The 27,128-nt window shown below is 39.5% G+C and overlaps 1 long non-coding RNA gene across 1 annotated transcript in view; it reads right to left on the reverse strand.

Annotated features, from left to right (window-relative positions):
* Window positions 1–438: 438 nt before the first annotated feature.
* LOC115934702 (uncharacterized) overlaps window positions 439–27,128 on the reverse strand; it is a 61,293-nt gene continuing 34,603 nt past the window's right edge. Inside the window, exons 2-4 of the long non-coding RNA XR_010133961.1 lie at window positions 25,362–25,536; window positions 3,321–4,153; window positions 439–892 (exon numbers count right to left, since the gene is read on the reverse strand). This is a non-coding gene — a long non-coding RNA (uncharacterized lncRNA). The remainder of the gene's footprint in view (window positions 893–3,320; window positions 4,154–25,361; window positions 25,537–27,128) is intronic.

Consider the following 27,128-nt stretch of genomic DNA (forward strand, 5'->3'; position numbering starts at 1 on the left):
CAGGAAGCTGTCTCTCACCCTCCTTTGCTTGGCTTTCCTCCAGAGTAACTTTATTCCTTATTAGGTTCTTCCTGCTTCATAATAAATTGGCCCCCAGCAGTTTCAGGCCTACCTAGCCCCTATTTAGCAATCCCTCTTTACTCCAGCCTGCCCCGAGAGTGACTTTTTCTCACTAATTTTAACAAAAGTCACAAGGCAGAATCTCAGTGGTCTGTCCTGGATTATTTGCTCAACTCTTTACAAACACCGTACCGTAGGGGGGATATGATGGTTAGGCAGGAACATCCAGGAGGCACCTGAACTACATGACTTAAGATCAGGGTTACCCCCGACCCACCCACACACATAAATCAGACTGCTATCACCAAAATAAGAGAAAATGAATGGTAGCCTAGGAAAATGACACCTACCCAAAGGAACTTCTCCCCTACTTGAGGCTCCAGAGTTTAGTGGCTCAAAACAACCATTTTATTTTGTGCATGGCTTTTTGGAGATCAAGAATTTAGAAAGGGTTCAGCTGTGCAGTTCTTGGTTGGAGGCTCTTCTGTGGTTGCAGTGAGACAGATGTCAGTTGGGGCTGGCGACACGTGGAGGCTCCATGGAGCTGAGTGTCCAAGATGGCTTCCTCATGAGAACAATTGTTGCAGCCAGGATGGAGCTCAGCTGGGCTGGGAACTGAATGCCTGCACATGGCTTCCCCAGCATGAGAAGCTCAGGGTGCATGGACTTCTTAGTCAATAGCTCTGAGGTCCAAGCACTGCATTTCAGCGCAAAGGGGGAAGCTGCATCACCTTTTCTGGACCTAGCCTCAGAAGCCATGCAGTGTCACTTTTCTGCATTCTGTTGATCACAGAGATTCTCAGAGTCAAGGACGGGGACACAGACTGCACCTCTGAACAAGAGAAATGTCAAGTAATTTGCAGCCACAATCATTTTCTATTGTTCTTCGAATATGTTCCCATCACTTCAACATTTTTTATTTTTTTGCCTTTAGGAAAGTGCTTCTCTGTCTGGAATGTCCTTTTTTTCTTCTATCTCCCAAGCACTACTCACCCTATGAGACACACACCCCCTGCAAAGCTTCCCTCTCCCCACCACATAGTAGCATTGGTCCCTTTCTCTGCAACACCACATTCCAAAAGTACCTTTTTAATTATAAAACTTTGTGCCTCTGTCTCTATCAGCAGGCTATGAACTCCTTGAAGGCAAAAACCAAGTCTTACTTACCTCCCTACTTCACACATTAACTGTCTCTTATAGGCTAATTGTGTCATGTTTGCCTCATGGCAGATTTAGATTATACAGCCAAAGAGTTTCCCAATGTTGAAGTGTTATTCAAACAAAGGTCGTCATTATCCATAAGTAAGCCTTTTACTGAAAGAATGTAATAACTTCTTGTGATAGCTTTGCACCTGACAAATTCTAAATGGATACTCCATTTAACTGTTTAAAAAAAAGTTAAGATTTTTTTTTTTTTACTTTCTTTCTCTGGCTTAAATAAAAGTGACGTCTAGTTGTTTGTTCTTTATCTGTTATTTAGATCACTGTTCCCCAGGTTTTATCAACCAGTCGCCTCTCCACAAGCCTATTGTATCAGGTCAATCCTTCTCTACTTTCTTTATAGTTTTGTACCTAACTCTTTGTAACACCTGATTTTCGTGGATCTAATTCTCCTATACACCTGTGTGTGTGTATCCCACATGCACATATGTTTTCTAAATGCCAATAAATAAGTAGTAATACATTTGAAACATTGTTATATGAAACACATACAAGAAACTTGAACAGAAAAAGCACAAATGAAATGTGTTCAATCTCACCAGTAGTCATAAAAGTGATCACGAATACTGCAACCAAAAACATTTCACACTTGTATGATAGGCAGAAATATTTAAAAGACTTAGAATTTGAAGAAATAAGATATTTTACATGTTGATGGTATGAAATGATACAATTCTTCGGGGAAGAATCAATACAGTTCTTTGGGGAAATATTTGCCAACATATAAAGTTAATGAAGCTGAGATTATTTATACCCTGTAACCCTGCAATTCCATTTCTTGGAATACAAAGTTATTTCCATATGTTCATCCTCTGATGGGTGGACAAATAATTTGTGACAAATATTTATAAAATGGAATGTTATAGTGCATTAAAAATAACCAAAACTGTAGGGATCAATATAGATGAATCTGGAAAAAAATCACATTGGGGAGGGAAAAAGCAAGCTACAGGAAAACTACTATATGACAGTATTTATATAAAATTTCAAAAACAAGTGAGGAAATCCTAAAAATACTTAAGCTAACATAAATTTGTAGTAAAAGCATATATACCTGACAAAAATGATAAATGCCAAAATTAGATTTGTAGTTGCTTTTGCAAGTCAGGGAAGAGATTCAACGGGATTGGTCATGACATTTGTTCTTAAACAGTGGTGGATACCTCATGTTTGTTATACAGTTCTTGGTATCTTTTTGTATGTCCAGAATAATTGTACTTGTAATAATAAATTTTAAAGAGAAAAAGTTTATACTATCATTGAAAGATGTTTAAAATATAAGCATACTTGTATACTTATAAACTTATATACTTATATACATAAAATATATACTAACACACACATGCACCACCCATTAAAAAAACTCAATGATCATGAAAACATACCTGCAAAGTAAAAGAGTGGAAAGAGATACAAGAAAATGTTACGGTAGTTGTAGCAGCTGGTTTGGAATTATGATTGCTTTTAGTTTTTTATTTGTGTGTTCTGCTCCATTTTCCCTAGTGAACATAATTAGCTCTTAATGAATCTGAATTAATATTTTCTAATGTCATGGTTGTAATAAATACTGACAATCAGTCCACTTGTCCTGATGTGTCTTTAAGAAGCAAATAGACTCAGAAAAATACTCAGAGCTGCGTCTCTGTATACAATACCATTTGACCTAGTTGAGAAAACAATTTTAAAACAGGACAATATCCCAATCTTTTGTAAGCTTACCAATTAAAAGCAGATAACAAAAAAGTGAAATAGGCCTATAAATTGAGCATAAAAAATTGCATTTGAATTTCGGTGCTCTTTGACATTTAGACATAAGGCTGGTCTCCACTCTGTCTTTTGATTCTGGAGAAAAGCTAATGTCTTTAACAAGAGTGTGAAATAGCTGTCCAAACATGTCATTCTTGCCACTGCCTTTATTCACACCAAATGTTCTACTTTCTCTTTCAAATGAGGAAAAGATAGCACTGCAGCCTTCCCCCAACTATAGGAAATGGATATAATTGAAGCATGATTTGTGTTGGGTTATGTTTTTCACTCACCTCCTTAGTGAAGATGCCTCCCTGCCTGAGAGCAGCCAGCTCCGTGTGGGTGTTCAGCGCTTCCAAAACTTGCTATCCAGCCCACCTTGTGATATAACAGAAATAACCAAAATGGAGCACGTTTTCCTGCAGGATTTCACTTCTACCAAAAAGAAAAAAGAATAACAGCTCTCCCAGGTTACATAAAGGACTCCGAAGGGTTCTGGAAATATAGGAATGGCTGGTAATCTGGTGGGTCATTTTACAAATACCTTAGGAGGAATTGATCATTATAGAATCCTCACCACCTGAATTGGGAGCCTCGGTGAACACGTGCTTAAAATGTAACACCTGAATTTTATTTGGTGCTCCCCTGTGCTCTATATTGAGTTAAATACTTTACATTCAATGTTTCAATGAATCTTCCTGGCAACTTTATTAGGAAGGGTTCATTTTATTAGTTCCCATGTTACAGATGGGAAAATTGAAGCTCAGAGAGAAGTTTAGTGGTTTGTAAAGGCCATGAAAATAGTAAATGATGGAGCTGGGATTTGGATCCAGGTAGCCTGTCTGATGCCTGAACCTCCCTGCACCTGTCTTTGGAATCATTCAGTGATCAGTGCTTTCACCTATATCATCCCTATTACTACTCCTATAGCCATTACTGGTGGATATGGTAATCTCTGTTTACTGATGAAGTAACTGAGTCTCTGAGAGATCAAATCACTTGCTCCCCAAAACCAGAGCTATCTAGCTTCAAAATCAATGTATTTAGCAGTAGGCCACATTCTTTTTCATAGACCCACAGCCAGGACAGAGTGATTCCAAGTCTCTTGTTCCCTCTGTTTCTCCATCTGCAAAAAAAAAAAAAAAAAGAGAGAGAGAGAATCATATTTTCTCTGTTGAAAACTGCAACAGTTTGTGTGAAGAACCAAAGAGATTCAATGTCAAAGAACCTTGAAAAGTATGAAGACATAAGGGATTCATATTTACACCCATATTTCAGCTAAGTTTCCTTATCTGGCATCAACAATTAGAAAACGCCAAGTCTCTCCCACTCGTGCTGATAAGGCTGTGACTAGTAATGTATTCCCTACTTTGCTTTATAGCAGGACTCAGATCATTGTTCGTATCTAGCCTTTTCCCAGACAGCCCTGTACTTTAAGACTGATACACCTGTAACCCCAGCAGCTTGGGAGGCCGAGGTGGGCAGATCACCTGAGGTTGGAAGTTTGAAACCAGCCTGACCAACATGGAGAAACCCCTTTTCCTCTAAAAATACAAAATTAGCTGGGTGTGGTGGCCCATGCCTATAATCCCAGCTACTTGGGAGGCTGAGGCAGGAGAATTGCTTGAACCCAAGAGGCGGAGGTTGTGGTGAGCCAAGATTGCGCCACTGCACTCCAGTCAGGGGAACAAGAGTGAAACTCCATCTCAAAAAAAAAAAAATTGATATGGTTTGGCTGTGTCCCCACCCAAATCTCATCTTGAATTGTAGCTCCCACATGCCGTGGGAGAGACTCAGTGGGAGGTAATTGAATCATGGGGGCAGGTTTTCCCATGCTGTACTCGTAGTAGTGAATAAGTCTCATGAGATCTGATGGTTTTATAAAGGGAAGTTCCTCTACACATGTGCTCTTGCCTGCTGCCATGTAAGATGGGTCTTGCTTCCCCTTTGCCTTCTGCCATGATTATGAGGCCTCCCCAGTCAGGTGGAACTGTGAGTCCATTAAACCTCTTTTTCTTTATAAATTACTTAGTCTTGGGTATGTGTTTATTAGCAGCATGAGAACTAATACAAGATTAAGCTGCCTTCATCCCCAGGTTCAAGGGTGGACACTGACAGGTGTAAGTTAATCAAAGTAATCTCAGTCCCCTGAATATAGTGATTCTTTCAGTTAACTTTGACTTAAGACAAGCAGCCCATGTATTCCCCTAACTAGGAGATTTAATTGAATTTGGACCAATTAGGTGTGTATTGATGATATGCTATGTAGCTGAGAAGCCTGAAACCATAATAGCCATTGTCCACTGCAAGGGAGGGTGGTCATGGGACAACACTGATGATATCAAAAGTAATAAAAACTTTAAAAAATGGGCTGGGCACAGTGGCTTACACCTGTAATCCCAGCACTTTGGGAGGCTAAGGCAGGCAGATCACCTGAGGTCAGGAGTTGAAGACCAGCCTGGCCAACATGGTGAAACCCCATCTCTACTAAAATTAGAGACTACAAAAATTAGCCAGGCATGGTGGTGTGCGCTATATTCCCAGCTACTCAGGGGGCTGAGACAGGAGAATCGCTTGAACCTGGGAGGAGGAGGTTGCAGTGAGCTTAGATCAAACCATTGCACTCCAGCCTGGACAACAGAGCAAGACTCCGTCTCAAAAAAAATGTTATTTATATTATTATGCTCAAGTTTTTGACAGTTTCTGTCCAACATTTGATGATCCTCCACCCTTCTTGAAGGTGATTATTTTTAGGACATCCTCATTTAAACTTGCATATTTAATCTCTGTCTCATCCCTAAATTACTAATATTATTGCATCCAATTACTTTATATGAAAAGGCAATCTAATCTTCGCCTCGTTGTCTCATTTCCTAAAGCACTAAAACTTCATGTTGACTTTTGGGGCACGCGGGGAGAGATGTTTCCTAGTACTGCATTTTACAAATTAACGTTTGTTAGGCATAATTCCTTGAAATGGACTTGTGCTGCCTGGGATTCATCTTACTTTGTAAGTCGGAAGCACCTTTTCCTTCACTGAGAGGTGCCACTGACTGTTTAAGACTCTACTTTTTACATGTAAAGCAAGAAATATTAGTAAAATAAGGTAAATAACTTACTTTTTAGTATTAAAATGCTGTTGTCAAAGAATTGTATGCCAATGCTCAAAAAATAGATGTTTCTTACATCTCCTTAAAAGAGGAGTTTTGAAATAGAAAACAGATAAATGGGAATGTTTTACTCCACCCCAGAGCTGACCTCGTATAAGGACTTCGGGTTTCTGCATTTGCCTCCCAACCCCAAATTTTATATTTTTGGTGGCCAATTTCTTGTGGTCAGGAAGAAGCTAATTTACATTAACTAGCTCCCAGCAATTGCCTGTCCTTAAAGGCTCTCAAATCCACTTCTTCTTTTGCCCATCACAACAGACACTGCCCAGATTCAAGGCCCCATCACTTCCACCTTGCTGACCACAATAGACTTCTCACCATTGTTTCTCACTCCTGTTTCTCCTCCAGTGTCTGCACCTTGTTGCTGCTGGAGCTTTCTTTTTTTTTAATATATATATATATATATATATTTATTATACTTTAAGTTCTAGGGTATATGTGCACAATGGGCAGGTTTGTTACATATGTATACATGTGCCATGGTGGTGTGCTGCACCCATTAACTCGTCATTTACATTAGGTAATCTTCCTAATGCTATCCCTCCCCCCTCCCCCCACTCCACAACAGGCCCCGGTGTGTGATGTTCCCCTTCCTGTGTCCAAGTGTTCTCATTGTTCAATTCCCACCTATGAGTGAGAACATGCGGTATTTGTTTTTTTGTCCTTGCGATAGTTTGCCGAGAATGATGGTTTCCAGCCTCATCCACGTCCCTACAAAGGACATGAACTCATCCATTTTTATGGCTGCATATTATTCCATAGTGTATATGTGCCACATTTTCTTAATCCAGTCTATCATTGATGGACATTTGGATTGGTTCCAAGTCTTTGCTATTGTGAATAGTGCCGCAATAAACATACACGTGCATGTGTCTTTATAGCAGCATGATTTCTAATCCTTTGGGTATATACCCAGTAATGGGATGACTGGGTCAAATGGTATTTCTGTTCTAGATCCCTGAGAAATCGCCACACTGTCTTCCACAATGGTTGAACTAGTTTACAGTCCCACAAACAGTGTAAAAGTGTTCCTATGTCTCCACATCCTCTCCAGCACCTGTTGTTTCCTGACTTTTTAATGATCACCATTCTAACTGGTATGAGATGATATCTCATTGTGGTTTTGATCTGCATTTTTCTGATGGCCAGTGATGATGAGCATTTTTTCATGTGTCTGTTGGCTGCATAAATGTCTTCTTTTGAGAAGTGTCTGTTCATATCCTTCGCTCACTTGTTGATGGGGTTGTTTGTTTTTTTCTTGTAAACTTGTTTGAGTTCATTGTAGATTCTGGATATTAGCCCTTTGTCAGATGAGTAGATTGCAAAAATTTTCTCCTATTCTGTAGGTTGCCTGTTCACTCTGATGGTAGTTTCTTTTGCTGTGCAGAAGCTCTTTAGTTTAATTAGATCCCATTTGTCAATTTTGGCTTTTGTTGCCATTGCTTTTGGTGTTTTAGACATGAAGTCCTTGCCCATGCCTATGTCCTGAATGGTATTGCCTAGGTTTTCTTCTAGAGTTTTTATGGTTTTAGGTCTAATATTTAAGTCTTTAATCCATCTTGAATTAATTTTTGTATAAGGTGTAAGGAAGGGATCCAGTTTCAGCTTTCTACATATGATACAAAAGCCTGGCAGAGACACAACAACAAAAAAAGAGAATTTTAGATCAATATCCCTGACGAACATCGATGCAAAAATCCTCAATAAAATACTGGCAAACCAAATCCAGCAGCACATCAGAAAGCTTATCCACCATGATCAAGTGGGCTTCATCCCTGGGATGCAAGGCTGGTTAAACATACACAAATCAATAAACGTAATCCAGCATATACACAGAACCAAAGACAAAAACCACATGATTATCTCAATAGATGCAGAAAGGCCTTTGACAAAATTCAACAACCCTTCATGCTAAAAACTCTCAATAAATTAGGTATTGATGGGACATATCTAAAAATAATAAGAGCTATTTATGACAAACCCACAGCCAATATCATACTGAATGGGCAAAAACTGGAAGCATTCCCTATGAAAACTGGCACAAGACAGGGATGCCCTCTCTCACTACTCCTATTCAACATAGTGTTGGAAGTTCTGGCCAGGGCAATCAGGCAGGAGAAAGAAATAAAGAGTATTCAATTAGGAAAAGAGGAAGTCAAATTGTCCCTGTTTGCAGATGACATGATTGTATATCTAGAAAACCCCATCATCTCAGCCCAAAATCTCCTTAAGCTGATAAGCAACTTCAGCAAAGTCTCAAGATACAAAGTCAATGTGCAAAAATCACAAGCATTCTTATACACCAATAACAGACAAACAGAGAGCCAAATCATGAGTGAACTCCCATTCACAATGGCTTCAAAGAGAATAAAATACCTAGGAATCCAACTTACAAGGGATGTGAAGGACCTCTTCAAGAAGAACTACAAACCACTGCTCAACGAAATAAAAGAGGACACGAACAAATGGAAGAACATTCCATGCTCATGGATAGGAAGAATCAATATCATGAAAATGGCCATACTGCCCAAGGTAATTTATAGATTCAATGCCATCCCGATCAAGCTACCAATGAGTTTCTTCACAGAATTGGAAAAAACTGCTTTAAATTTCATATGGAACCAAAAAAGAGACTGCATTGCCAAGTCAATCCTAAGCCAAAAGAACAAAGCTGGAGGCATTAAGCTACCTGACTTCAAACTATACTACAAGGCTACAGTAACCAAAACAGCATGGTACTGGTACCAAAACAGAGATATAGACCAATGGAACAGAACAGAGTCCTGAGAAATAATACCACACATCTATACCTACCTGATCTTTGACAAACCTGATAAAAACAAGAAATGGGGAAAGGATTCCCTATTTAACAAATGATGCTAGGAAAACTGGCTAGCCTTATGTAGGATGCTGGAGCTTTCTTAAAGCGAATCTGGTAATCACATCACTCTGCTATGTAAAGCCTCTCTGGCTGTCTATTATCCTCGATAACATTCCAACACCACAGCCCTTTATGATCTGGCCCTGACCTGTGGACAGACACATGTGTGGCCACTTCTGTCACCATCTCTGCTCTGTTACACTTGCTTATTGCAGCTACAATATCAGGTCATACCTTCTCACTAATAGAAGGGGGACAAATTTGTTTTCTTTTTTTTCCTTTTCTTTTTTTTTTTTTTTTTTGATGTAGTCTCACTCTGTTACCAGGCTGGAGTGCAGTGGCATGATCTCGGCTCACTGCAACCTCCGACTCCCGGGTTCAGGTGATTCTTCTGCCTCAGCCTCCCGAGTAGCTGGGATTACAGGCACATGCCACCACACCCAGTTAACTTTTTGTATTTTTCATACAGATGGGATTTCACCATGTTGGCAAGGATGGTCTCGATCTCCTGACCTCATGATCCACCTGCCTTGGCCTCCCAAAGTGCTGGGATTACGGGCGTGAGCCACCCCGCCCAGCTGACAATTTTTTTTTTTTAATTTTTAAGTTTAAAGAAAAACTTTTAGAAAAATGAGAGGTTTTCTTCTATATATTTTACTAAGTTTTGCTCCCCTCACATATAGCACTTTCAACTCCCTGGCATTGTTTAAGTATAGTGCAAAGTAGGAATCTAACTTTATTGTCTTTATTGTGAATACCTAGTTGACTTAGCACTTACACAACAAATATTCTTAAGATGGTCATTGTCAATTTTTGGAATATTAGCTAAAACATCTTAGAAATGTCTTTTCAGGGGAGGCAAAGCTCTTTAAAATTTGATGCCACCCAGTTTTTCAGTGCAGAAAAAATTTCCTAAACACGATACAAAGAACACAATTCAAAAACAAAAAAGAGAGAGAGAGTCAGCATATTAAACTACATCAACAGGTTCAATTAGCAAAATGAAAAGAGCTATAGACTAGAAGTATACATTTGTCACCCATTTATTTCACAAAGGACTAGTATCTAGGACATATAAGGAATTTTTATAAATCAATAAAAAGAATAAACAAAAAACCCCAACACAACAGAAACATGGGAAACGTTTTTGAACAGGCCAGTTGCGGAACAGAAAACCAGATAAACTTGTTTAAAAAATGCTAAATTTCTTAGCAATCAGGATACTCATGTTAAAAACATGATCAAAACGCAGTATGCACATAAAAGGGTTAAAAGGGTACATACACATCTGATATTACACCTTTTTTTATCATAATGATAAAACACACACACGCTGAAAAGCAGTATCACACTCACCAGAATGGCAAAGACTAGAAGTCTGTGGGTACCAAGTATTTTCAAGGACAAGAGCAGGTGCTTCATGTACCCATCATGCACTGCTAATAGGAATGTACATTAGTACAGCTGCCTTGGTACAGTACACATTTGTTTTGTTTAATGGACAATTTTGGGGGCCTTGAGGCTTTGAATATGGGTTATGGTTTTTTAATCTGGAGCAAGATCTCAGATTACAGAGTGAGTAACACATGGGATTCAAATGGCTGTATTCAGAGATAAAGCAGAGGGCCAGAAAAGCATCAATCCCCCCAGGACCAAGCGTAGGCCAGGAGGTCTGGATATGTGGACAGAGGAACAGAGCAGAAAGGGTCACAACAAAGGAGGAGAGAATCGCCAAGGCTCTCTTCAGCCTGACTGTAGCACTCCATAAAAGTGTCTGCAGCCTCCCCTGGGGGTGGGAGGTAATAAGGATACTGAGTCAATTTCAAGCAATCAGCAAATCCCTTTAAACTAGATCCAGAATTTATATACCTCCATGTTGAAGAAGGAAGAGTCAGTATTCTCCAAGGTCTCACAGCCAGAAAGCTGTGCTACCAGGATTCACAGCTATGCTTCGCTTTCAGCTTCAATACTGGTCATTTTGTTTCAAAAACTAATCCTGCCTATTATTCCTCTTCTCTTTCAGAATGAAAAGGAAAATTAACCATCCAATAGGCATTGAGTGGAATCTTGGTTATAAGACTGTGAAAAATAAATATAGCTCAAGACACTGTCTGTTTTAGTCTCAAGGCTCTTGACTTATGAAGGGGCTGGGCACTATTTATTTAAACATCAATATGTTTTGTTTCCTGATTTCTCTCTCCCTTCCATGAAGATAGCCAGGCCCTTTGTATTTCCTTTTCCTAGGAATTTTTGCAAAGGTAAAGTAGAGGTCGCTGAGGACAGCTCTCCTCTATTCCCTCCCTCCCCATTCTCTCTTCTTCCTTCTTTCTCCTTTGAGTGAAAATTTGGGCTTTTATCGTATTAGTCTGTTCTCATGCTGCTAATAAAGACATACCCCAAACTGCGTTATTTTATTTTGTTTTTGAGACAGAGTCTTGCTTTGTCACCCAGGCTGGAGTGCAGCGGCACGATCTTGGCTCACTGTAACTTCTGCCTCCTGGTTCAAGTGATTCTCCCACCTCAGCCTCCCAAGTAGTTGGGACTACTACAGCCAGAGAAAGGCTATCATCTCTAATACATCTTTGCTGCTGTTGATCAAAGGCTTCCTGATTCGGAGACATACCTGGAGAAACAGGGGCCTAGACTCCCAACACAGGCAAGGGTCCTTCAGGCAAGAAACACAGCAGCAGGTGCTTGATCTCAGGAGACCAGACAGGCTTGGACAATGGACATCCCTCGGTACCCAGTGTGGACAGAGGCTCCCAGAACAGGCATCTTCTGGACTCTTTGGCACCTTTGTAATTGGGGTGGGGAGAGTTTGGGGGGCGCAGCTTCAATAATGACAGATTACACTTCTCATCAATCTGGCAGGATGGGAACTTAGTCACAGTTTGATTTATGAACAACAAATGTAACATTTCTTGCACCCCCTTGTTCGTACCGTGTTAAGACTCGTACCGCCTTCTACACTAGAAGTGGTAGATTGTGAGAGTCGAAGTAATCCCTAAAACTTGCCCAGCCTCATCATTTCATTGTCAAATCAATCTGATGCCGCAAGCGGAGTGATTCCGAAGGTCGGAGAGTCACTAACGCAGGAACACACAGTAAGCAAGTATCCTGGCATTTTATCCAGCAATGTCTCCACGGCTCACGTTGCTGGTTGAAAAAGAATAGTGTCCTGAAAAGCTGGGGAATCTCCAGGCATTTTAAAATGAAAAACAAGATAAAACAAAACAACGATAGAAATGAAGCTATGAAGGCGCGGCCAAGTAACGCTCAGAACTGTTGATTTCAGAATCAAACTCTGACTTAGACTGCCCCCTGGTGGATAGAAATAAAAGTGTCTCTGCTCTGCAAAGGGAGCTCGTAACAGATGAAAGAAATGCGAAAATCCTTCTGTTCAAATTCAGGTCATCCTTTAGAGGCTTTAAACCCTTTAATTAATATGACGCTATGACTGCTATCACAAGGAAATGGTAAAGTGTAGATGTTAACATGGGCTTTTAACAAAACTGCAGGTTAGGTCCCAGCTCTGGAACTCTGAAGTTACCCCCATCTCTCTGAGACTCATTTTCCCCCACTGTAAAATGGGCACAATAATAAGACGTTCCTTATAGGGTTGTTTTGAGGATTAAAGAAAAAAAATCTACGTAAGAGTCCTTAGAAAAGTGCTGGGTGTGTAAGAGCTCAATATAGAAACTCTTCTTCTCATCGTTGCCATTTATTGCCACCGTGATAACTTCGTGAAAAATACTAATATGCACATGAAGTCTTCATAATTGGGAAAATTATCAAGGAACATGATGATGTGCATTTTCCATATATTCTATTACTTCTGTAAGAAGTTTCTGTATATTTACCTTAATGTTTTCTGCATATTTACAGAAAGTTTACAGTTATGTCACCTAACAACAGGGATATGTTTAAAGAAATGTGTCTTTAGGAGATTTCAACACTGTATGAATATCCTAAAATGTGCTTACACAAACCTAGATGGCATAGCTTACTACACACCCAGGCTATCTGATATTGCCTATTGCTCCTGGGCTTCAAACCTATAGCAGGGGTGTCCAACCATTTGGCTTCCCTGGGCCACACCAGAAAAAGAAGAATTGTCTTGGGCCACACATAAAATACACTAACAATAGATAAAAAGCTAAAAAAAAAAATCGCAAAAAAACCCCTCATAATGTTTTAAGAAAGTTTATGAATTTGTGTTGGGCTGCATTCAGAACTGTTCTGGGCTGCAGGCAGCCCATGGGCCACAGGTTGGACAAGCTTGTTAAACAGCATGTTACTGTATTGAATACTGTGGGCAATTGTAACACGATGGGTTTGTGTGGCTAAATATACCTAAACATAGAAAAGGTGCAGCAAAAATACAGTATTATAATCTTATGGGAACCTTCTTGTATATGGGTTATATATTTTTGTCATTGACTAAACTGTCATTATGCAGTGCATGGCTGTGTACCATTTCTGTATATTTAACTTGGCTTTCTGTATGTTTACCTAAATGTTAATTCTCCACTTATAAAAGCACCCTAAAAATTCTCTTACTATTGATTTTTACTTCTGTCCTTTTTTCATTCAATAAGAGTGGAATAAAAACCGAAACAGAAGCATCAACTTGTTTTAGGCCTTATTTGTAAGGAGAGAATGCCTAATTTAAAGACTATCCAGAAAACCACCACTTACGCTGCAGGATCTGTTGTATAGAGGCATTAGTAAGCCTTTGCCTCCATGTCAGTTAGCTATTATTGTGTAAAAGCCAACTCACAAGTTAGTGGCTTAGAACAATAATGACTTCTTACTTGTCCTGATTCCAGGGGTTGCTGATTAATTCCTCTGGTCCATCCGTCTCGGATGGCCGTGCTTGCATAGCTGGGCCCTCCCTCCACATGGTCACTCATCCTCCAATAGGCTACTTTGGGCTTATCATATGGTGGCCAAGAATTTCCACCAGCAAGACAGGGTAGCAGGCCCCAACCCCCAAGCACTTGATTACTACACATTTGCCAATACCCCATTAGCCAAGGCGAGTTACATGGCCAAGCCCAGGTTCACAGGATGGAGAGATGGGCCCCCATCTTATTTGGAGGAGGGGGCAAAATCATATTGCAAAGGAGCGTGCATGCAAGCATAGGGGAAATTAGTGGCAATTTTTATTTTTGCAAACTACCACACTTCCTGAGTTTCAGGCTCTGATAAAACATGGGTGATATGAGCCAGACAACAACAACAAAAGCCTAAATAATAGCAGCTGACATCCATGGAGTGCTTTCCATGAGTCTCATGCTTCATGCCTATGTGAACCAGGCTACTACTGAAGGCCAGAGAAGATTTTTAAGAAGGAGGCTATGGTAACATGTAGTTCACATACTCATTTTGCTGCTCAGCTCCACTCAGTTGCTGTCACGTGGGTATGAGGCTCAAGGTTGGTAGATACTCAGATTTTTCAGGAGATGGTGAAACCTGGATTTTTATATAAAATCTGCTGATATTTAAATGTTGACAACTCATTCCATTTTATAACTTTGTGCTGGAACTAATCATCTCTTCTGAGGGGGCAGAGGAAGACCAGTTTAGATCCTTTTGCTTGCTCATGCTGGGACGAAGTGATTTGCATCACTATGAACACAGGAGTACTATTTTCCTTTGAAAATGCACGATGTATGAAGTGGGAGGAACCCCAGAGCAACAGCAGCACTTGCCAGGAAAAGATGCCCCAAGACTGAATGGGGCTTTTACAGTTGAGGCTTCCGGGGCATTTGCTAGAGGAGACAACACAGCACAGTGCTTACGTGTGTGGGTTTTAGAGTCAGACGGACCAACTCTGCTGATGATATTCCTCTCTTCTACTTAACTTTTAAATCTCTTTCTAGAACTCAAAAGCACAACATATGGAGCCAGGCTGCCCAGGTTTGAATCCCAGCTTTGCCACTTACCAGCTATTTAAATTTGCTATTATCAAGGTCTTGTCTATGTTCAAAGAGCACTTTGTATATAAACATACAAAGTACTTCTCCCTGAGTAATTTTAGTTGCCTGCATCTCTGCTTTCCTCACTCAGCATACCATAATTACCTAATAATCATATGAATAATACAGAAAATATTCATAGAGCTTTTCACTTAAACTTTACCTTATGGGTTGAGCAATTTACATACATTGTCATTCAATCCTCACAACTCTAGGAGAGCAGCATTCTTTTTATTCCCATTTTATAGATGGAGAAACAGAGAATTAAGTAATTTGTACCCAATTTACACAGTTAATGAATCAGTAATGTTGTCATTTCAATTCCAACAGATCAGCTGAAGATGTTACCCAAATTGAAATCCGCAGGTTCTTGGGATGTCCAGGGACATACTTTTGAGGTCTGCAGTTTCTCTAAACATTTTTAAAATTTTTAAATTCATTTCAATATCCTAAAACACTATCAGCACTTGTTGAATATTTGAATGGCCACTTCAGTCCCCGAGTTCATATGAACTGTAAGTCTAAGAAACATATACTAGATTTATGTTTTTGCCTATAATAAGCAACATTAGCAGAAAAATGAACTAGCTATGAGATTTTTTTTTCCATTTAAAAGATTCGGCACATTCCTCAACTGTGAGAACATGGCATTATACTACAGTGCTCCTCAAAGGTAGGGAGTATAATGGAACCACTTAAAGTTTGGTTTCTAAAATTTGATTTTTATTAACTATGTGACCTTGGGCAAGTCAATTCACTTCTCTAAGACTCCGTTTCTTAGTTGATTAAATAGGAGAATAGGGTTGCCATGAGAACAAAATGAGATGATATCAGAAGCACTTGGCAAAATACTTGGCACAATAGAACTGACAAGAGCTGATAATACGAACAATAGAACACATAAAGACAATTCTTGCCCAGTGAGTACTTGGATTCATTTGTAGATTTTGACACCATTTGCTTGGCTGTGATTCTGAATTAACAACTTCACAGTTGAAGGGAGTGTATTTACCTCTTACACAACAGTGGTTGTCCTTCCTGAGATGACAGGTGAAATCATCCATGGTTTATACACAGCCATCTAATTTCTTAGAGCATCCTTTTATTTTAAAGAGTAACTTTTAAAAATCTGGGATAGCTTCCAATCAGGCAATTAAATTTGTTTCCCAGAATTAGTTTCTTATTTCCAATCAAATGCATTTTTTTTTACCCATCTTCTCGTCACATGTCTTTGTGGTCCAGAATATAGGAAATTTACTACAGATATAGCCTTATTTCATCAGGGAATAAGCATACCACTGACCCATGGTTTGGCAAATCACTTGAAATAATTTCACAGGAAGAAAAATATAATATTTATTAAAATTAATATGGTTCTCAAACACCATGAATAATCCATTGAGAGTTGATGACATTTTACATAATTGTGGAATAATATAAATCACTATGCTATAAGACAATGTCTTAAGTGAAAGAAACCTGGCCACTTACAGCCAGTGCTGTACAACAAAAAGACAATGCATTTCAAAGCCTCAGATTTGAATACCAGCTTGACTGTTAGTAGAGTGAACATAAAAATGTTTCTTTACCTTCTTTTCTCTTGACAGGCTCTACTTCCCACTGGTGAAGTGCCACCATTTGATAGTCTTAACCAGAAAGTGACTGAGACTGATGTCTCAATGGATAGGGATTACCGTAATCAAAGTTTGAGGGAAAAACACAGGCCACAGGAGCATCTGTGACTTGTGCTTTTCCGAATAGGGTTTCAGGAGCTTCAGTATTTAAAGGAGAAAGAGCAAGCAGAAGGGAAAAAAAGAGAGGGAAGGGAAGGGAAGCAGTGAGGCAAATGCTTACATTTTGTGAGGCTCTGATTAGCCTCAGTAAATCTGCACAAGGGGAGTAGAGGAAAAAGTCAATTATGCATCCATCTCAGGGTAGGCAGAAGGATGATTTCTCTTCTCATCCTTGTCCTGTACCTGTGAAGATAAGCTGGTAATGGGCAATTTCAGGGTGAGATTCAACAGAACTTGGTTTTAGGGATAGTTTATAGATAGAATATGTATCCTGAAAGATTTAGGGACCATAAGGAATTTCCTTGTGAGTAATTTGTGAGGAAGGCCATCTGGAGAGATATGTGGCCTTCCCTAGTTGCGGGAACCTGGCTTATGGATGAGGCTATGACACAGGGTTGTGAAATTACAGCTCTCTTTTGGGGAAGGAAAGAAATAAGGGCAATGTTGTGTGATTCAGTCCCCAGTTTAACATTTCCTTTGGCATAGTGATTTTGGGGTTTCAAAAATTCCATTTTCTTTCACAATAGCATACATTTTAGCAATTTCTACTCCTTTTCTTTCTGTCTCTCCAGCAGGGGAAACTCTGACCCAAAAAGCTATTATAACCATTTCAGAGTGCTTGGCATTGTACCCTTCATTCATTCATTCCTTCCTTCATTCGGCAAATAATTATTGCATGAGTACTACTGGCTGTGTACTCTCACAGCTGCTGGGGACTCAGTGGTGAGAAAGGAGGACAAGTTGCCTGCACTCAAGGAGTTTATCTTTCATTGGAGAAGTTAGACAATAAATTCAGAAACAAATAGTTAAACAAAATAGTTTGGACTGAGGGCTAAAAATGGTGCCATTATGGCAATAAACCAATTTTATAGCAAAAGGGGCCTGTGCTAGAGAGCTACACTAGTCAGGATGGCCATGGAAATTCTTTGTACTAGGAGAGCTGGCTGCTGAGGAAGCTGTGTGAGGGTCAGAGGGAGGAGATGCTAGGCAGAGGGAACTGCAAATGCACACGCTGTGAAGTATGAAGGCTCTGGGCAGACAAGAGTCAGTAATCAGCCCAGTGTGGCTGAAGCACATTAATCATAGAGCAGCAGACAAAGGGCAACCTCGCTGAGCCAGATCCCATCCAACCTAGTAAACCACGGTAAATGCCTTGGATTGCTTTCCAAGCAAGGTGGGAAATCATTGAAGGATTCTAATCAGGGGACTGATATAATCTGGTTTTTATTTTTAAGAGTGATCTGGTTATTATATGGGGAATACATTGTAAAGAATCAAGAGAGGATGTTTTAGTCCATGCCCACTGCTATAAATGACCATAGACTGGGTAATTTATAAATAGTAGAAGTTTGCTTTTCACAGTTCTGCATGTTTGGAAGTCCAAGATCAAGGTGCCAGAAGGTTTGGTGTCTGGTAAGGGCCTGGTCTCTACTTTCAAGATAGTGCCTTGAACCCTGCTTCCTCCAGACAAGATGAACACTATGTCCTCACATGGCAGAAAGGACAGAAGGGCAAAAAAGAGAGCAAACAGTTCCCTTGCACCTCTTTTTTTTTATACTTCAAGTTCTAGGGTACATGTGCACAACGTGCAGGTTTGTTACATATGTATACATGAGCCATGGTGGTGTGCTGTACCCATGAGCTCATCATTCACATTAGGTATATCTCCTAATGTTATCCCTCCCCCCTCCCCCCAACCCCACAACAGGCCCCGGTGTGTGATGTTCACCTTCCTGTGTCCAAGTGTTCTCATTGTTCAATTCCCACCTATGAGTGAGAACATGTGGTGTTTGGTTTTTTGTCCTTGCGATAGTTTGCTGAGAATGATGGTTTCCAGCTTCATCCATGTCCCTACAAAGGACATGAACTCATCCTTTTTTATGGCTGTGTAGTATTCCATAGTGTATATGTGCCACATTTTCTTAATCCAGTCTATCATTGATGGACATTTGGGTTGGTTCCAAGTATTTGCTATTGCCCTTGCACCTCTTTTATAAAAGCATTAATCTTATTCATAAAGGTAGGGCTCTTATGGCATGATCATCTCCCAAAGAGCCTCACCTCTTAACACCACCAGCCATCAGAATTAACTTTCAATATGAATTTTAGCAGGGACACAAATATGGAAACCACAGCAAAGAGACCAGTTAGGAGACAACTGTACTTCAGGTAACAGATGATGATGGCTTAGACCGAGGTTACATCAGAGAAGAGAGAGGGAATGGAATTTTAAAAAAGGGGGTGGATTCGGTGCACATTTTAGATACCGAATGGACAGAGCCAGTATGCTATATTGTCTCTTCAATGTCCTTAGTGCCCCTGTGATTTAAATGGAAATTGTGATTAGAATGCTCTGTTGTCCTCACCTACTTTGTAGAGACCCAGAAAAGTAAGAGTAAATTATTTGATTCTCTTGGGACAGAAGGTTAAAATCTATGTTATCCAACTCATACATACTTTTTTCCAGAGTTCTCAAACTTGCTCCTGATCTCTAGAAACTTAAGCAAAACACATCCTTAAGAAGATAAAACTGAATGGACATAGTGACCACAAAGGTTTTCACTATCAAGAAAAAAAAAAGGAAGAGGAAGCTATAAACTAAAGAAGCAGTTGTATTTGTCCAGGTTTTGGCCTGCAGAATTTTTCAGACCATGTCTTTTGGGGCAATCATATTGGAAGGAATTGCCTTCTGTTTACTCAACTCAGAAAGATTCCAGCTTCCACGATATTTTGAATAAAAGTGTATGCCCCTGTGTGCTTCTATGTGCCACTGTGTGTGTGTGTTAACAAGGCAGATATTGATGAAGTATTTGAAGCCTCAACTGGACTGTTGAGGAGGGAAGAAATTGTGTTGAGGGTGGCTAATAAGTGTTATATAAAAGTTGCTACTTACATAGCATGTTCTTACAAATTTTCTCAGTAGAGCCTCAAAACTATCCCATAAGATAATCTTCCACACCACTTCCCATTAAGGGATAAATAAAAATCAAAACATTTTGCAGAATGCTGAAGTAAACTGAGAGAGATTTGAGAGTATCTAAATGGGCCTGGGAAATTTTTATTACATTTTATTGTAGCATTAGAAAAATAAGATACAAAGTATTAGTGATTGCTGTAAACTTTTAATTTGTGTAACCTCTAAATAGTAACTTGACGCAATTCATATTAAAGAGTTTTTGATTAAAGAGCTCTTCAAATAAGATTAGACAACTTCCCTGCAACACCTATTTGCTCAAGTATGTGATAAAAAATGTTGAAACAAAATTTTTTACCAGTCAAAGATTTGTAAAAATCGCTTACCGGTAAAGCTCTAATAGCTCCTCTCAGACTCCTCCCTAACTCATTTTATGAGGCCAGCATCATCCTGATATTGAAACCTGGCAGAGACACAAGGGAAAAAGAAAATTTCAGGACAATATTCCTGATGAACATTGATGTGAAAATCCTCAATAAAATACTGGCAAACTCAATCCACCAGCATATCAAAAAGGGTATCCACCACGATCAAGTCAGCTTCATCCCTGGGATGCAAGGCTGGTTCAACATATGCAAATCAATAAATATAATCCATCACATAAACAGAACCAATAACAAAAACCACATGATTATCTCAATAGATGCAGAAAAGGCCTTCAATAAAATTCAATACCCCTTCATGCTAAAAGCTCTCAATAAACTAGGTATTGATGGAACATATACTCAAAATAATAAGAGCTATTTATGACAAACCCGCAACCAATATCATACTGAATGGACAAAAGCTGGAAGCATTCCCCTCGAAAATCATAACAAAACAAATCACCACTCCTATTCAACATAGCATTGGAAGTTCTGGCCAGGGCAATCAGGGAAGAGAACGAAATAAAGTGTGTTCGAATAGAAAGAGAGAAAGTCAAATTGTCTCTGTTTGCAGATGACATGATTGTATATTTAGAAATCCCATCGTTTTAGCCCCAAATCTCCTTAAGCTGATAAGCAACTTCAGCAAAGTCTCAGGATACAAAATCAATGTGCAAAAATCACGAGCATTCCTATACACCAATAATAGACACACAGAGAGTCAAATCATGAGTAAACTCCCATTCACAATTGCTACAAAGAGAATAAAATACCTAGGAATCCAACTTACAAGGGATGTGAAGGACCTCTTCAAGGAGAACTACAAACCACTGCTCAAGGAAATAAGAGAGGACACAAACAAATGAAAAAACATTCCATGATCATGGATAGGAAGAATCAATATCATGAAAATGGCCATACCGCCCAAAGTAATTTATAGATTAAATGCTATCCCCATCAAGCTACCACTGACTTTCTTCACAGAGTTAGAATAAACTACTCTACATTTCATATGGAACTAAAAATGAACCCGTATAGCCAAGACAATCCTAAGCAAAAAGAACAAAGCTGGAGGCATCATGCTACCTGACTTCACACTATACTATAAGGGCTATAGCTACCAAAACAGCATGATACTGGTACCAAAACAGATATATAGACCAACAGAACAGAATAGAAGCCTCAGAAATAATGTCACACATCTAGATCTTTGACAAACCTGACAAAAACAAGCAACGGGGAAAGGATTCACTATTTATTCAATGGTTCCAGGAAAACTGGCTAGACATATGCAGAAAACTGAAACTGGACCCCTTCCTTACACCTTATACAAAAATTAACTCAAGTGCATTAAATACTTAAACATAAGACCTAAAACCATAAAAACCCTAGAAGAAAATCTAGGCAATACCATTCAGGACATAGGCATGGGCAAAGACTTCATGACCAAAACACCAAAAGCAACGGCAACAAAAGCCAAAATTGACAAATGGGATCTCATTAAACTAAAGAGCTTCTGCACAGCAAAAGAAACTATCATCAGAGTTAACAGGCAACCTACAGAATGGGAGAAATTTTTTGCATTCTATCTATCTAACAAAGGATTAATATCCAGAATCTACAAAGAACTTAAACAAATTTACAAGAAAAAAACCAACAACTCCATCAAGAAGTGGGTGAAGGATATGAACAGACATTTCTCAAAACAAGACATTTATGCAGCCAACAAACATATGAAAAAAAGCTCATCATCACTGGTCAGTAGAGAAATGCAAAGCAAAACCACCTTTTTTGATGAGATAAGCTTCATGGGAGGAGAATTAGAAAATCCAGCAGCATGGATCTTGAATGGTCTTCAGGGATTCAAATTTATAAGATCATACTTTCAGCTTTGAAGATTGATAACTTAGAAAGGCAAAAAGATTATGCAAAAGAGTTTCCTCATTCCCTTTTCAAATGCACCCATTGATCCTGCAATCATGGAGTAGGATTTTGTTACACTTTAGCTATTGGTTTCATCAACTGAGGCAGTGGATAAAAGTTTGTCCCTATTCCGAAATCAGATGTCTGTAAGCTTTCTATGGTAGTCACTGTTGTGCCTCCTGTCTTGGTTCAAACCTCTATAGCAAATTACCATAGGCTGAGTGGCTTCTTTTTTTTTTTTGAGGAGTCTTGCTCTTTCGCCCAGGCCGGACTGCAGTGGTGCTATCTCAGCTCACTGCAAGCTCCGCCTCCCGGGTTCAAGTGAGTCTCTTGCCTCAGCCTCCCGAGTAGCTGGGACTACAGGCGCCCGCCACTGCGCCTGGCTAATTTTTTTGTATTTTTAGTAGAGACGGGGTTTCACCGTGTTAGCCAGGATGGTCTCTATCTCCTGACCTCGTGATCTGCCCGCCTCGGCCTCCCAAAGTGCTGGGATTACAGGCGACTGAGTGGCTTCTAAACAACAGAAATTTATTTCTCACAGTTCTGGCGGGTGGGAATCTGAGATCTGGGTACCAGCATGGTCAGGTTCTTGTAGGGCTCTCTTTCAGGTTGCAGACAGCTGCCTTCCAGATGTATCCTCACAGGGTGCAAAGAGAGCTGAGAGGGAGTGCTGACTTGCATCCTCTTCTTATAAGGATACTAAGCCCATCAGGGGCTCTACCCTCATGACCTAATTACTTCCCAAAGGCCTCACCTTCCAATTCCATCATATTAGGGGTTAGGATTTCAACATACGAATTTGTGTGGGGAACACACACATTCAGTCCACAGCAGTTATTATGTTGGTGCAAAAGTAATTGTGGTTTTTGCGGTTGAAAGTAAAGGCAAAAACTGCAATTACTTTGGCACCAACCTAATAATAAAAAGAAACTTTTCCTCTTCAGCTGATAGCCATGCAGTCAGACTGTCGTGGCAGTAGCCTGATAGCTGCCCCGACATTTGGCTCTTATATAAGGGGGAGGTGGGAGTTCCCGTGCTTGCTGCTGGGCAGCTGAGGGAGCAGAATTGAGGTGTGGACTCCAGGTGGGTCTGACGGTGTCATGGGCAAGGAGACCTATGTCCTCTCAATAGCAGTACACACCTGATACCCTGAAACTTCAAGGAGAATGCCTAAGAGTGGCCTCTGTGGGCTCCCCCTGACCATAATCAATGCTATTGCTCAGAAGCAACTATCCTTTCTCCGTTATCAACCATTCAGGAGCCTCTCTCCATCTGAATCTGCCTTCATAGAGTTATGCACGATCCTGAACCATCCCACGATGTGGTAAACCTGCAGATAGGGAGTGGGATTAGGAGGGAACCAGAGGAGTCCTGTGTTTTGGGAATGTTCTGAAGGAGTTGCTTGCTTATATTCAGCCTGCACCCACCAGTATGGCTATAATGGTGGTTAATAATTACTGACTACTCTGTTTAATCAATGCCCAGGTCAGAGAGTTGTTAAATATTTTCAGCATTGCCTCTGATAATATGTACTCAGAATGATGTGGGAGCTGTGAGATACTCACAAGTATTTCACCTGCCCAAACAGTGCTTTTGTTACTCTTACGTATTATGAACAAAGTGCGTCGTTTTGGGAACATGTACCTATTTGCAAATTTCCATGGCTTGTTATCTATAATTCTCATGATAGTCATGCAGGACAGCTGCTAGAACTATCAGCATTTTATAGGCATTGAAACAGAGAAATTAAACAACTTGTCCAAATGCATAGAGAGAATAAGTATGGAAGACACTGAAATGCCCACTTCATCAGTGTAGCTCTGGTCAAGATGTAGAGAATAAATTTGACACTTTTTAGTTAAAAGGGGAAAAGGCATAAGTTAATATTTATAGTTTACCCAAGAGGAAGACAATGTACACTGTGCATTTCAGTAACTCCATTCTCTGCTCAGAGCTACTGTAGAGCAGAGCACATTAATGGATTCATTCTTTCAATAAATATTTATTATTAAGTACCTTCTGTGTTCAAAGTATTGTGCGAGACGCTGATGATAGAAGATTTAGACTATGCTGTTCAGGAATGGTCTAGGGGGAGAATTTAATTACTAGGGATTCTAATAGCCTGAAGCAACATGTAGCGGCAGTTGACCCCCTTGTCTGTCCTCAGGTGGACCAAGCTGAAGACTATTCTGCAGGCTCCACAGAGGAATGGGGCTCCACGGGGTGACAAGGTCAATAATCCACTCTCCTATTACCTTTCCTCTTTTCTCTGTTTCAGTCTTCTCAGTCTTCTACTCCCCATTCCTAATCCCTGGGATCACTTTTCAAAATAGGCTGCCTGCAAAAGGGCCCTTGTATTATGCTGTCTTCTTAAGAGGAACACAGCCTAAACAGCTGGTACAAGAAATGGATGTAAATATCAGATTCTCAGGGTGGGATTCTAGACCTGGATCACTCACTGGTCAGACAGCAATCAGGATCCCTTGGCCAGTGGTCAGTAGATGAAGATAATCCCTGGCAGTGGATGCTTCCCAATCACCAAGATGCTCAGCAATGGTGGACTGGGATAACATGGAAGTGGAAGGCAAAGCATTGGCTCATATGGTAGTAGGGTAGGTAAATGATACAGGGACAATGGTAGTTATAAGAATTGTGAAGTTAACTACTTTTTACCAAAGGCTTTAGAAGCTTTGGGAAAAAAATTAACAGTCTCAGGCTAATTAACTATCAACTCAAGATGCACTGTGAAAGTCATTTGGGCTCCATGGAACCATTTCATGGTCTTAATCTCCTATAACCATGGGGAAACCATGCTGAAAACCAGCCCTGATATTTAATAATAAGAGCAGCAGAGCAACAAAGGAGCATGTATGAATGACACCCTGTATGGTTTGACAGCTGTCTTCCAAAATGCCACATGTTCATTGAATAAAGGCCACCATACACTGCTGTGTCCCCAAGCAACTAGAATACATGAGTTGAGATCCAAGGATGAAAATAGGATTATGTATTCTTACCAAAACTGCTAGAGACCTACTTGAATAATTTGTTTTCTGTCCCTATGAATTTAGAATTTTTTGGATTAGAAATTCAGGTTCCTGTTATTGGAACTTTAACAACACTATTCAGCAAAAGTTACTTTGAACTTTAAGCTATGACCACCATCTGGTTATTTAGGACTTCTCACACCAGTGGGCAAGGAAGCAGTAAAGTTACTATATTTGCAGGAGTTATTGATCCTGCTTACCTTGAGGAGCTGGAAGTTGGAAATCGTAATCTCTGGCTAAGGAATCTCTTGGTACTCTCAGGTGCAGTGGTAATTGTAAATGAGAAGCTGCAGTAAGCACAGTCCAACAAGTGCTCAGACCCTCTGGTTATGAAGGCTTGGGTAACTCAACCACCTGACTGAGAATGAGGGAAACCTAGAATGGGTGGTGAAGGAAGGAGATGATAAATGTCAGCTATAGCCTAAGGATAAAATGCAACATGTTCTACATGCCAGTTACGTAGAGGATGTATATACATACAACATAGAAACATATCCATGTACACATGTACATGTACCTATGTATCAGAATGTTAATAGTGACTAATACTCAGTATTATGATTATAGGCGATTTTAGCTTTTTAAGTATTTTGGTTTTTGTTTTGCTTTTAATTGACACATAATAATTATACATATTTATGGGGTACAGTGTGATGTTTTGATACATATATACATTGTGTAATAATCAAATCAGAGCATTTAGAATATTCATCACTAACATGGTCATCATTTTTTGTGGTGAAAAAATTTGAAATTTTTCTCCTATTTTGAAATATACAATATTGTTAACCATAGTCACCCTACTGTACAATATAATACCAGATCTTATTTCTCTAATCAATGGGTAACTTCGTACCTGTTGACCAGTCTCTCCTTATCCCTCCCCACTATCCTTCTCAGCCTCTGATAACTAATATTCTACTCTCTACTTCTAGGAGATTCTTTAGATTCCACATATGAATGAGATCAGGCATATTATTTTCTATGTCTGGGTCTGGCTTATTTCACTTAACATAATGTCCTTTAGGTTCATTCATATTGTTGTAAATGACAACATTTCATTCTTTTTATGGCTGAATAGTATCCCATTGTGTATATGACTTTAGTCTGGGCAAGGATTTTTTGGATAAGATCCCAAAAGCACAGGCAGCAAAAGCAAAAACAGACAAATGGAATTATATCAAACTAAAAAGCTTCTGCACAGCAAAGGAAACAATCAACAGAGAGAAGAGACAATCTACAGAATAGGAAAAAATATTAACATTTTCAAATTATGCATCTAACAGGAACCTAGTAGTTAATATCCAGAATCTATAAGGAACACAACTCAATAGCAAAATACATCATCCAATTTAATAAATGGGCAAAAGACCTGAGCAAACATTTCTCAAAATAAGACATACAAATTACAAATAAGTATACAAAAAATAAAATGCTCATCACCACTAAACATCAAGGAAATGCAAATGAAAACTACAATAAGATATCACCTCGCCCTAGTGAGAGTGACTATCATCAATAAGACACAAAATAACAAATGTCAGCATGGATATGGAGAAAAGGGAAGTATTATACACTGTTGGTGGGAATGTAAATTAGTACAGCTGTTCTTGAAAACAGTAAGGAGTTTCCTCAAAAAATTAAAAATAGAGCTATCATATGATCTAGCAGTTTCACTACTGGGTATATACCCACAGGAAATAAGATCAGTATGTTGAAGAGACATCCGCATCCCCATGTTTATTGCAGCACTATTCATGATAGCCAAAATATGAAATCAATTTAACTGTCCATCTCAGGATGAATGGATTTAAAAATGTGACATATATTTTGTTTTTGCTTTTATTTTTAAATGTCGATTTTACAATAAGAAAGAGAGTTAGAGAAATCAGAGAGCTGGGCATCGTTTGAAATCTAGGTGGAGAAAGTCATGGCTCCCCAGCTCTTGTGCTCTGCATGCCTGCAGA

Source organism: Gorilla gorilla, chromosome 4 (genome assembly GCF_029281585.2).
Source record: "Gorilla gorilla gorilla isolate KB3781 chromosome 4, NHGRI_mGorGor1-v2.1_pri, whole genome shotgun sequence".
NCBI lineage: Eukaryota > Metazoa > Chordata > Mammalia > Primates > Hominidae > Gorilla > Gorilla gorilla.